The sequence below is a fragment of the Ananas comosus genome, linkage group 3, assembly GCF_001540865.1.
Source record: "Ananas comosus cultivar F153 linkage group 3, ASM154086v1, whole genome shotgun sequence".
Classification (NCBI taxonomy): Eukaryota; Viridiplantae; Streptophyta; class Magnoliopsida; order Poales; family Bromeliaceae; genus Ananas; species Ananas comosus.
Genome location: NC_033623.1, coordinates 8,024,572 through 8,036,955, shown reverse-complemented (window position 1 = coordinate 8,036,955; position 12,384 = coordinate 8,024,572).

The window sequence follows — 12,384 nt, the reverse complement described above, 5'->3', positions numbered from 1 at the left end:
ACTCTTATTTGCAACAGACCTTATTGTTGCTGCCAGATCAAAATGTACCGATGCACGGGCTGCTGTCATCGTTAACATAATTACGCAGAGGCAAACCCGAGAGCAGCCCTCTCGGGTTTTACCAAAGTATACTGGTACACACCAGGGGTGTTACCGGGAACACAGTCAAAATTTCTCAAACCCGAGAGCTTCTCCCTCTCGGCCTGCAATGCTGTACCAGTACACCCCTGATGTTAAACCGGTAACACATGCTGTAGAATGCAGTTTTAGCTCCAATTCGACTCTACTTCGCGCCGGTCGATGCTAAAACCTTTCTAACCTCTCTTAAACTCATTTTTAACCTTTCCAACTAAATGCAACTTGTCCATCCATCTCTTTCGTATACTTTAGTTAATTTGGCTAAAGTTCGATAATCGTTCTCGAGGTTTCAATATGTTACATTCTCCACCACTTAAAATTAGTTTCGTCCGCAAAACTAATTTAATTGCAATCTAAATTCATACCTCATTCTAGCTCTTTGAAGAGATGAGGATGACGCTGTCTTATCATGTTCTCAAGCTCCCAAGTATCTTCCCGATCGTCGTGGTTGCTCCAATGGATTTTAACATACGGAATTTCACAGTTCCGCAGTTTTCTCACTTCTCGATCGACGATGAATGTCGGGAACTCCTCATAAGTCATATCCTCTTGAAGCTCTATCGGTATATACGAGAGAATATGCTCCGGATCATGGACATACTTGCGGAGATTGGATACATGAAATACGCCGTGCACCCCCGCAAGCTTTGGTGGTAATGCTACTTTGTAAGCCACCGCGCCGACTCGTTCCAAAATCTCAAAGGGTCCGACATATTGGGGATTTAGCTTCCCCCTGACACCGAACCTCTTAACACCTCGCATCGGCGATACCTTTAGAAATACGCGGTCTCCAACCGCAAACTCTATATCTTTTCTTCGGCTATCGGCATAGCTCTTGTGCCGAGATTGCGCCGTCGCAAGTCTTTGGTGGGCAAGGCGAACTTTCTCCTCCGCTTACCGCACCACATCGGGGCCAAGAGCAACTCTCTCAACCACATCGCTCCAATGAATCGGCAAGCGACACTTCCTTCCATAAAGGGCCCCGAATAGCGCCATCGCAATATTTTCTTGATAGCTATTGTTGTATGTGAATTCCGCCATCGGTAAATGATCATGCCATCCGACTTGTAGTCGAGTACACACGCTCGAAGTATATCCTCATGTATTTGAATAGTCCTCTCTAATTGACCGTCACTTTGAGGATGGAATGCCGTACTAAAGTCGAGCCGTGTGCCCAATGCATCTTGCAAACTCTTCAAAAAATGTGATGTGAACCTCAAGTCCTGATCCGATACAATAGATACCGGAACCCCGTGAAGTCTCACAATCTCGTCGAGATAAACTTGAGCTAGCTTGTCTCCCGACCAACTAGTGTGGATCGGCAAAAAGTGTGACGATTTTGTCAACCGGTACACTACTACCCAAATCGCGTCATGTCCGCCTTAAGATCTAGGCAAATCCGTCACAAAGTCCATAGCGATATTTTTCATTTCCAAATAGGTATAGATAGACTTTGCAACTTTCCTGCCGGGAATCGTCGTTCCGCCTTTTCTTGTTGGCACGTGAGACATTGTGCCACGAACTCCCCTATGTCCTTTTTCATGCCCGGCCACCAATAATGCAATTTCAAATCTTGATACATTTTGGTGCCGCCCGGGTGAATGCTATAGGAAGATTGGTGTGCTTCTTGCATGATCGCCCTCCGAAGATCATCGTCCTTCGGCACACACCAACGATTCCGATATCGTAGTGTACCGTCGGTCCCAATGCCAAAATCATCGGCACTACCGTTCTCAACTTTACCCGGCACCTTTTGGAGAAATGAATCGGAAACTTACAGTTCTTTAATTCTCTCCAACAAGGTCGATTGTACAATCAACGTGGCAAGTGTTGCCAGCACTCCCGGCGCCACAACCTCAAGAACAAGCCGTTGCATCTCCTTTTGCAATGCCGGTTGAGGTGTAATTGCCGTCGCCAAATTTTCCGCCAACTTTCTACTTAGAGCATCGGCCACGACATTCGCCTTCCCGGGGTGGTATAGAATAGTGACATCATAGTTTTTTAGCAACTCCAACCACCGCCGCTGTCGCATATTTAACTCTTTCTGGGTGAACAAGTATTTGACACTCTTGTGATCCGTGTAAATCTCACAATGCTTACGTACAAGTAATGCCTCCACAATTTTAGCGCGAAAATAACCGCCGCTAGCTCGAGGTCGGGAATCGGGTAGTTCTTTTCATAATTCTTCAACTGGCGCGAAGCATAAGCTATTACTCGGCCATTTTGCATCAAAACACACTCGAGACCGATGTAAGAAGCATCACTGTACATTACATAGCTCTCCCACGGCATCGGCAAGGCAAGCACCGAGGTCGATGTCAACCTTGTCTTTAGCTCCTCGAAGCTACGCTCACATTCGGGGCTCCAAATATACTTCACCCCTTTGTGCGTAAGGCGCGTTAGTGGAGTAGTTATCTTAGCAAACCCTAAAAGATATGAAACCCGAGGATCTAAAAGGTAAATAACACCTAGAGGGGGGTGAATAGGTGTAAAACGGCAAAAATAAATAAACCCGATGCAAATGAAAAGAGTCCGAAAAATAAAAGCAGCACACCGAGTTTTAACGTGGAAAAACTCCAATTCGGAGAGAAAAACCCATGGGACCGATCACACGATGAAATCCACTAAGAAAACTTGAGTACAAGTGATTCAACAAAAATACACGACTCAATTTACCGAATCCTTGTCGTAGATTGTCTTCGCCGGTCCTCGATCGCTTGGAATCCTCCAACCGATCACGCCGCAAGTCCTTGCCGCGTCAACGCCTCGACTCCTCGATGCGTCCACCGAATCCTCGGCCTCACACACGATCCACGCGCAAATCCTCTGTCCGAAGCTCGTAGAGAAGATGATTTGTGGTGATTTGATTACTTGGAAAGCACGTATAATATGAGGAAAAAACCCTTCTTAGAACATCATCAATTCGATCCTCAAGGAACCATTGAATTGTAATCAAAGAATCAAATTGATGATCTAAGAACTTGATATTTAAAACATAGATCAAAAGCTCCAAATCAAGTTTTTTGAGTTTCTAAACGATTATCTTTCGAAGCATATCTCATATGGGTATTCTCATATCATATTTATAGGTTTAGAAGACTTAGAAGACTTAGAAGCCGACGTCCTTAGGGACCGGTCCTCTCGAGGAGACTGGTCTTCCAAAGACCGGTCTCCTTGAGAGGACCGGTCCCTCGTTGCGTGCCTGAAAACACAGGCTTCGGGAATCGGTCTCTCATTTCAGAGACCGATCTCTCGCTGCGTGACAGAAGATCTATTGTTCGGGAACCGGTCTCACTTTCCAGGGACCGGTTGCCTCAACATTTCACGCAGAGAGGACCCTCGGGGACTGGTCTCTCATCTCAGGGACCGGTCCCAGAACACTAAAATGTTCAGATTTAGCTTTTTAATACAATCTAAGTCTTCTAAACTTACTTTAATCAATTAAAATCACCATAAAAGATCTATTCTTCATACCTGAGGTGCCGAGCTTTCCGAATGAGTTTTTGATCTTCAAATTGAATCTTAGTTTCAAAACTCCGTGTTTGACTCTTCAAGACTCCATTCGACTTTACGAAATCTGCCAACCTAGAAAATCCTTAACAAACCCCTCCATGAACCGCCGGTAGTAGCCCGCAAGTCCAAAAAAGCTACGAATCTCAGCTATACTTGTCGGGCGAGGCCAATCTTTAATTGCATCCACTTTCTTTGGGTCCACCAAGATGCTCTCACCGGATATTACGTGACCCAAGAAAGTAACCTCCGAAAGCCAAAACTCACATTTCTTCAACTTGGCATACAGCTTCTTTTTTCGGAGTATATCCAACACGAGCCTCAAATGCTCCTCGTGTTCTTCCTTGGCCCGAGAATATACCAATACGTCGTCAATGAATACCACGACGCACCGGTCCAATAGCGGACAGAAAACTCGATTCATCAAGTCCATAAAGACTGCCGGGGCATTAGTAAGCCCAAACGGCATAACCGTGAACTCGTAATGGCCATACCGCGTACGGTACGCCGTTTTGTGCACATCCTTGGGCCATATCTTCAATTGATGATACCCCGATTGAAGGTCAATCTTTGAATATACCCTTGACCCTTGCAACTGATCGAATAAATCGTCAATCCTCGGTAATGGGTACTTGTTCTTGATCGTCATCTTGTTCAACTCGCGATAATCAACGCAAAGTCGAAGCGTGCCATCCTTTTTCTTTATAAATAGCACCGGAGCTCCCCACGGAGACACGCTCCGCCGCACAAAGCCTTTATCGAGCAAGTCTTGTAATTGAGCCTTTAATTCTTTAAGTTCCACCGGTGCTATTCTATACGGAGCCTTCGAAATTGGCGCCGCCTCGGGAATCAAATCAATGACGAACTCGACTTCCCGGTCTGGTGGCAATTCCGGTAACTCCACCGGAAACACATCCAGAAATTCACACACTACTCGAATGCTCCCCAAATTCAGGTGCTCCTTTTGAGCTTCTACCATTGTCGCCAAGTAGGCTACACATCCACCCTTTATCATTTTCCTCGCCCTCGCCGCCAATACGGTCGCTGCGAAGCGCCTACTTTTACATGCCCGATATACTAATTCTTCTTGATTAGGTTCACGGAATGTGATCACCTTACTTTCACAATCGATGACCGTGTAATACTTGGAGAGCCAATTGATCCCCAAGATTACATCGAAACCCCACATCTGCTTTAATACCAATAAGTCAATCGGCATGATCCAATCACCTATCTGCAGTGGACAAGCCAAGCACTCGTCATAAACACGAAACGAATGCCCTAGTGTATTCACCGACCAATAGTCCTCATTATGTGTGACCTCTATGTCATGAGCTTGTGCAAATGATGACGCTATGCATGAATGTGATGCACCTGTGTCAAATAATGCTCTAGCTCTAGTGCCTTTGATCAGAATAATACCTGCCACCACATCATCTGGAACCGCCGGCTGCTCCTCCACCTGAGTGGCAAATACCCGCCCACTAGGTGCTCGAGAGGCCTCCGGCTCACGAGGCGCTGATGAACGTCCAGCAAACACAGCGGGTGGTAGTCCCGCAAGCTGTCGCGGAGTATACTGAACTGAAGTTGATGACAGAGCAGGTGACGTGCCGCCCGGGCACTCTCGGCCTATGTGGCCCGCCTGGCCGCATTGAAAACACCGCCCCTCCCGCTGAGGGCAAGCAGTAACTCTGTGGTCCCCGTCGCAAATCACGCACCGGTAGGTAGTCTGGCTCTGTGTCTGACTCTTGCCTCCCTGCCACTGTGATCGCTAAGGTCGAGGGGGTCGCTTAGAACTCGACTCCCCCGCGGATCCACTAGCCCCCCTTTTCTTGGACTTATCCCTTTCCTTGTCCTTCTTAAATGCCTCGCGCTCCTCTCGCTCAATAGCATTGCCGCGCTCCATCCAAAGCGCGCAGTTAAGTACCTCCTTGTAGGTCTTCAAGCGGAATGCATGAATAACCTTGAATATTTCGGGTCGCAACCCGGGCTCAAAAGCCTCCGCACGGTCACTATCGCCGTGAACCAAGCTTGGCACGCAGTTGACTAGGTGCGTGAACTCCCTTTCGTACTCCCGCACCATCCGCCTCCCTTGCCTTAACTTTCGAAAGTCCTCATTGATTTTTTGCTTGTCACTCTCGAAAAAATACTCCATCAATAGCATCTCCCGAAACGCCTCCCATGTAACGGAAGCGAGATCCAACTCTTTTTCGCTTGAGTCCACCACAATCGAGCCGACCCTTCGAAACAGTGAGCTGCTAGGTGAACTTTATCCTTCTCGAGGGTGTAGATGTCCTCGAACAACGCTTCCATCGTGGCCAACCACGACTCCACCAACCATGGATCCTTCACATCGCAGCTGAAGGTCGGAGAGTTGAATCGCTTGAAGGCCGTCAATACCACCAACGACCGCTCCTGCTCGGCCTCAAGTATATCAGGAATAGAAGCCGATGAACCCAATGCCGTCAGAGAAATAGCCGTCACCGGTGCCGCCGCCACCGCAGGAGGTGGTGCTACAGGTGCAACAGATGCGGACGGATCCTGAGGTACAGGTACAGCCGCCGCCGCCTGTTGAGCCACTAACTCATGTAGCCGTCCAATCTGCTCCCCCTATTGCCGCAAAGCCCCGGCCAAAGCTGCTACTTGGGCCCGCAGCTCGCGCACTTCATCCGATCTCGTCTGCCCGGGCACCTCAGGAGGCGGTGCCGGTGCAGATCGCGTACTAGGGCGTCCTCTTGGTGCCATTACGTCTTGAAACGTAGCACACATATTAGTACTCGACACATGTGACACACACATTCCAAATAACTACCCAATTAAGCGAAAGCAATTAAGCATGATTATTTTCGTCTCTCGGCATCATGTGGTCAGCCGCCCCGCACAATCCCTTAAGTAAAAAACAAATAAACACTTGAATCCATCTCTAATTCCTTTTAGAGAAGTACTAATGTCAACCCAATCAATTAGCTTCCGCAATAATCCAAGTCCACGTTAAACGTTTCCTAAGTCCCTAAGGTTTCCAATCCTAAGGTCCCTAAGTCCATCCTAGACTTTTGCTTTCACCACGCTCTGATACCATTATATTTGTCACGCCCTGCTTCCCCCCCAATTTGGTCGGGTTTGGGCCACGTCAACAGACGCCGAACGGACAGGACCTCCCCTGCCCGCCCAAGGCTCCAACCATAAGTATAATTAAGCAATCAAACAAAGAGATTTGCAATTATACAAGCTTGCGCGAGGGCAAGCAACAACGGAAGCAAAATCTCAAGCTAAAACATACAACCATACATAATATTTGATTACATTTAAATCAAATACTAGTAAACTAAAACTATTACATCCATTTGCTTTCATTCATAATTTCTTTTTACATCATAATCATTCTCCAAAATACATGAATTGTTTTCAACTTTTACATCTATAAATCAACAAAATAAAAGTTGATACATGAACCAAAAAGGGAATGACTAAAATGCAAGTACTCACGTGGTCACTAGCTATGGCACGATACCCTTGCCTCGATCCTTCGCCGCCCCGCTCGCGCTCAGATCTGTTGGGTTAATGGTGTGAGAACTATAACGAAGTTTTCAGTGGGTTCGGCAACCGACCTCGCCGACTTACCCACTAGATCTATTCCAGCATAAGTATTTCAAAGAAAGAGAAAAGTAGCCAATACTAATGCTAATACTATGCTTGCAAGAAAGCTGTCAGTGGATATATATAATCTAATATAAATGATTATGCATGCATGCTCTTTTCCATAACTTTACCTTGGCTTTTACCCAATTTTACCGGTCAACCTTGTTAACCCTAATAACTCACAATCCAAAAATCCCTTTCATTCGGAGAGGCTCTAAGCACTACAAGACCCGAGGGACCGTCTTCGAGGACCGCACTTCCCATGGTGATAATTTCGGAATGCACCGCTTGAGGGGGAGCTACCTCTCTCAAGCCAAGACTTATCGTGAGTATCGATCCAATTCCCACTTAGGAAATGTATAACCACTAGCCACAATTGCATTATGAGATGGTTGAGAACCTAAGAACCCTATATATGCATGAGATGTAACATGAAAATCTAGTTGAGGTAAAAGAACAAAGGTGACACTATGACATGTAGATCGAGTGGCATTAGTAAATGCGAAGATAACACTAGAGTTGGTGTGTGGCATCAAAGAGAACAAGTGTGGCATAAAGAACGATGAAAGCTAGAGTTAGCATCAAAAGTGTGGCATCAAAGAACAAAAGCTAGATTTAGCATCAAGTGTGACATAAAGAATACTAGAGTTAGTGTAATGACATGATTGAAAACATAGAATGCAAAGAACTTGAGATTGAGACACAATGGCATACAACCTTAGAGCTAAGGGTCATTTGTGCATAATTTTCTTATAGTTAAGGAACGGATTGAACTTGACATCCTTAGAGTTAAGGATTGGATCATACGCGCTATAAGTCCTTGCTCGAGGGCCGTAGCTCCCCCTCGAGCGATGCGCTCCGAAATTTGTCATCACTGGGTTGGTCCTGTTCCCCAGAGGATGGTCCCCGTCGAGTCGTAGAAGTCTCCTCGACGATTTGGGATTTTGAGTTGGTGAGTTAATGCGGCGAAACCCACGGGTTAGCCATGAGATTGAACGAGAGATCAAAGAACTTGCATTCTTCATGAATTTTATATTGAGCATCCTTATTGATAGCTTTGTTCAGGCCTATTAGTTGCATTCGTACAGTTGGTTACTTATCTACTTATTCCTTTCTATTATGCCTGAGTAAGACCTAGTGGGAAAGTGGGTGAGATTGGGGCCGAACCCACTGGGAACTTTGTTGTAGTTCTCACCCCACTATTTCCTCAGAGCCGGGACTGAGCGAGCCGGCGAGCGACCGTGGTAAAGGTATCGCGCCGTAGACAGTGACTACCCGAGTCGGGTTTTATACTTTTGCTAGTAGCATACCCTTATATCATCTTTTGTATTTGATGAATTGAGATGTAAAGGAAAAGAATGTAAACTTCTGTTTTGAGAAAAATGTAATGTAAAAAGAAATGATGAAAAGCATGTATATGATAAAAGAATCGTGAATGTAAAGGTTGAATGCAATGTATGTGATAAAAAATGAATCATAGTACTTGTGTAGATGTTTAGCTTCCATTCTTTCACTCTTGGCTATTGCTTACCCTCGTGTAAGCCGTAATTATATGTTTTCGCTTGTGCATTCTTTTTACTTGAATTGTACATGTGTTGAGCCTTGGGCGGACAGGGGAGGCTATGTCCGTTCGGTGTCTGTTCGACGTGCCCAGACCGGCTAAAGGGATCAGTCCCGAGGCGTGACACAAACCATCAGCGAAAGCACCATATAGAATGGCCCCACTAGAGCTCGAGGAGCTGCAAAAGCAGTTGAAGGAGCTCCTCGATCCGGGCTTTATTCGACCGTCGAAAGCACCTTACAGAGCACCAGTTTTGTTCCAGCGGAAGAGTGACGGAAGCCTGCGGCTTTGTATCGTTTACAGAGCGCTCAACAAGGTAACGGTCAAAAATAAGTACCCTATTCCTTTGGTTGCAGATCTCTTCGACCAATTGGGCGGAGCGAAGTACTTCACCAAACTCGACCTTCGCTCTTGGTACTATCAAGTGCGAATTGCGGAAGGAGATAAAGAGAAGACCACGTGCGTGATGAGGTACGGGACCTATGAGTTCCCTGTCATGCTGTTCGGCTTGACGAACGCGCCAGCTACCTTCTGCACACTTATGAACAAGCCGTTTCATCCCTATCTCGATCGCTTTGTAGTGGTGTACCTCGACGACATTGTGGTATACAGCAACACCTTGCAAGAGCACATCGAACACTTGCGAACCGTTTTTCAAGTGCTGCGGGAGAACCAGCTATTCGTCAAGAAGGAAAAGTGCATATTCGTGAAGGAAGAGGTGCACTTCCTTGGCTACTGGCTAGGCCAGGGCCTAATTCGCATCGACCAGCGGAAGGTGCGAGCCATCTGCGAATGGGAGACCCCAACGACAGTGTCCGAGTTACAGTCTTTCCTTGGGCTCGTCAACTATTACTGCCGCTTTATTACGGGCTACTCTGCGAGAGCAGCCCCGTTGACGGATCTGCTGAAGAAAAACCACTCATGAATTTGGACCTCTCAATGCGCGGAGGCATTCGAGGACCTAAAACGAGCGGTGACGGAGGATCCAGTGCTGCGACTACCCGATTGCAATTGCACCTTTGAGGTACATACTGATGCCTCTAACTTTGCCATTGGCGGTGTCCTCGTGCAGGATGGGCACCCTATCGCATATGAGAGCCGCAACCTCAACGACACCGAGCGGCATTACACCGTCCAGGAGAAGGAAATGACCGCTGTGGTGCATTGTTTGCGAACCTGATGGCACTATTTACTTGGGAGCAAGTTTGTGGCGCGCACCAACAACGTTGCCACGAGCTACTTCCAATCGCAAAAAAAGCTACCGTTTAAGCAGGCAAGGTGGCAGGACTTCTTGGCGAAGTTCGACATGGAGATGCAATACAAGCCCGGGAAGGAAAACCGCGTGGCTGATACTCTCAGCCGCAATGTAACATACCGAAACTCGATAAAGTAATCCGGACTTTAGCCAAATTGACTAAAGTGTCCGAAGGAATTAGTTGGACAAGTTCCATTTAACACTCCAGCAAGCTTGGAAGAGTTAAAAGTGAGTTCTAGAAGAGTTAGAAGGGTTTTAGTATCGACCGGCTCGAAGTAGAATCGAAACGATGCAAAAACAGAAGTCTGGGCAATGTGTACTGGTACAGCGTTGACGTTGTACCGGTACAACACTGCAAACAGAGAGAAATTGCTCTCGGGTTTGCCAATGCGAAGTCGTGTTACCGGTGACACCCCTGGTGTGTACCTGTACACTTCTGTAAAATCCGAGAGAAGCTGCTCTCGGGTTTGGCCTCTGCGCAAGTGTGTACCGGTACAAAATGACGTCCACCGGTACACTTTGAGTCTGGCAGCAAGATTAGATCTGCTGCAATTTAGAGAAAATGGAGGGTTTTATTGCAATTGTTACAAAATGTAAATACCCCAACACTCTCTCTTTCTCTCCCACAGCCACTACACCCACTCCTCTCATTTTTTTCTCTCTCTCTAGAATCTCTCTTTCAAAGCTAAAAGAGGTGGATTTGGAGGAGAAATCTTGGAGGATCTAAGATTTTGAAGGCTTGGGGACTCTCCTACAAGGTGGACATTAGAGAGCTTAGGACCAAGGTAAGGTTTCTTGTAAGATTAGGATTAGAACTTGGATTTGATGCCCTAAATCTTTGGATTTGAGCTTCTTACTAGTGTGGGAATCCTCTAATGGCTATAGAACACATGGAAACAAGGTTTTCTCCATATGCTCCCATGGTANCATCAAATTATAGGTAATGTTCTATAAAAATTAAACTATTGATTATATAATGTGGAGAATTTCAATCGGCTCGTTTAGAGCTCGAGCTCGGCTCGACTCGAAATTAGGCTCGCTCGAGCTCGGCTCGAATTAATTTCAAGCCGAGCTTGAGCCTAGATTTAGGCTCGAAATTAATTTCAAGCCGAATTTGAGCTGACAAAAGCTCGCTCGAGCTCGGCTCGTTTCCACCCCTATCTACCGGTACACTTTGAGTCTGACAGCGAGATTAGATCTGCTGCAATTTAGAGAAAAGGGAGGGTTTTATTGCAATTGTTACAACATGTAAATACCCCAACACACTCTCTCTTTCTCTCCCACAGCCACTACACCCCCTCCTCTCATTTCTCTCTCTCTCTCTAGAATCTCTCTTCCAAAGCTAAAGGAGGTGGATTTGGAGGAGAAATCTTGGAGGATCTAGGGTTTTGAAGGCTTGGAGACTCTCCTACAAGGTAGACATTGGAGAGCTTGGGACCAAGGTAAGGTTTCTTGTAAGATTAGGATTAGAACTTGGATTTGATGCCCTAAATCTTTGGATTTGAGCTTCTTACTAGTGTGGGAACCCTCTAATTGCTATAGAACACATAGAAACAAGGTTTTCTCCATGTGCTCCCATGGTAGAAACCTAGGGTTTAGTTTGTATGCCCTAGAAAAGGTTTGAAAGGCTTAGAAAAGGTTCTAAAAGAGTTCCTAGAGGTTCAATAAGCTTTCTTTTGTTTGTTCTAGAGATCAAACCCGAAGATTTAGCAAATGACATTGTTAGGGCACCAAATTTGGGGCTTTTGCCTCCGATCGGTTTCGAGGCCAATTGATCTTGTGGAAACCTAATTGGGGGTATTTCCGACGCGTTGGAGCGCTCAGTTTGACGAAACGAAAAGGTCTAAGTAAAGATATTGATAAAAAATGTCATTTTTGGTACAGATAGCCGCAGCACGCAGAATAGGCTCCCAAAAATTCCAAGAATTAAACCGTAGCACACTTGTAACCATATAAGGTGGGTGGTGCATTCCGAAATTATTGAATTTTCTTTTATGTCTAAAGCGTCATTTTTGAGCATATGTGTATGTTGAGCTTTGTGCATAGTAGGGATTGATTGAGAACTTCTAGTTGCATGTTATGAGTATAATGCATGTGAAATAATGGTAAAAGAGTAAGAAATTGTAAACCCTCTGTATGCATGTTCAATGACAAGAACCTAGTTGAGGTAGAGAACAAAAGTGACATGTGGACATAAATGTAGAAAGTGGCATTAAAGGAGTCTTGAATACTAGTGTTACAATAGTGACATTAATGGGACAAGAATGCTAGAGTTGAACAC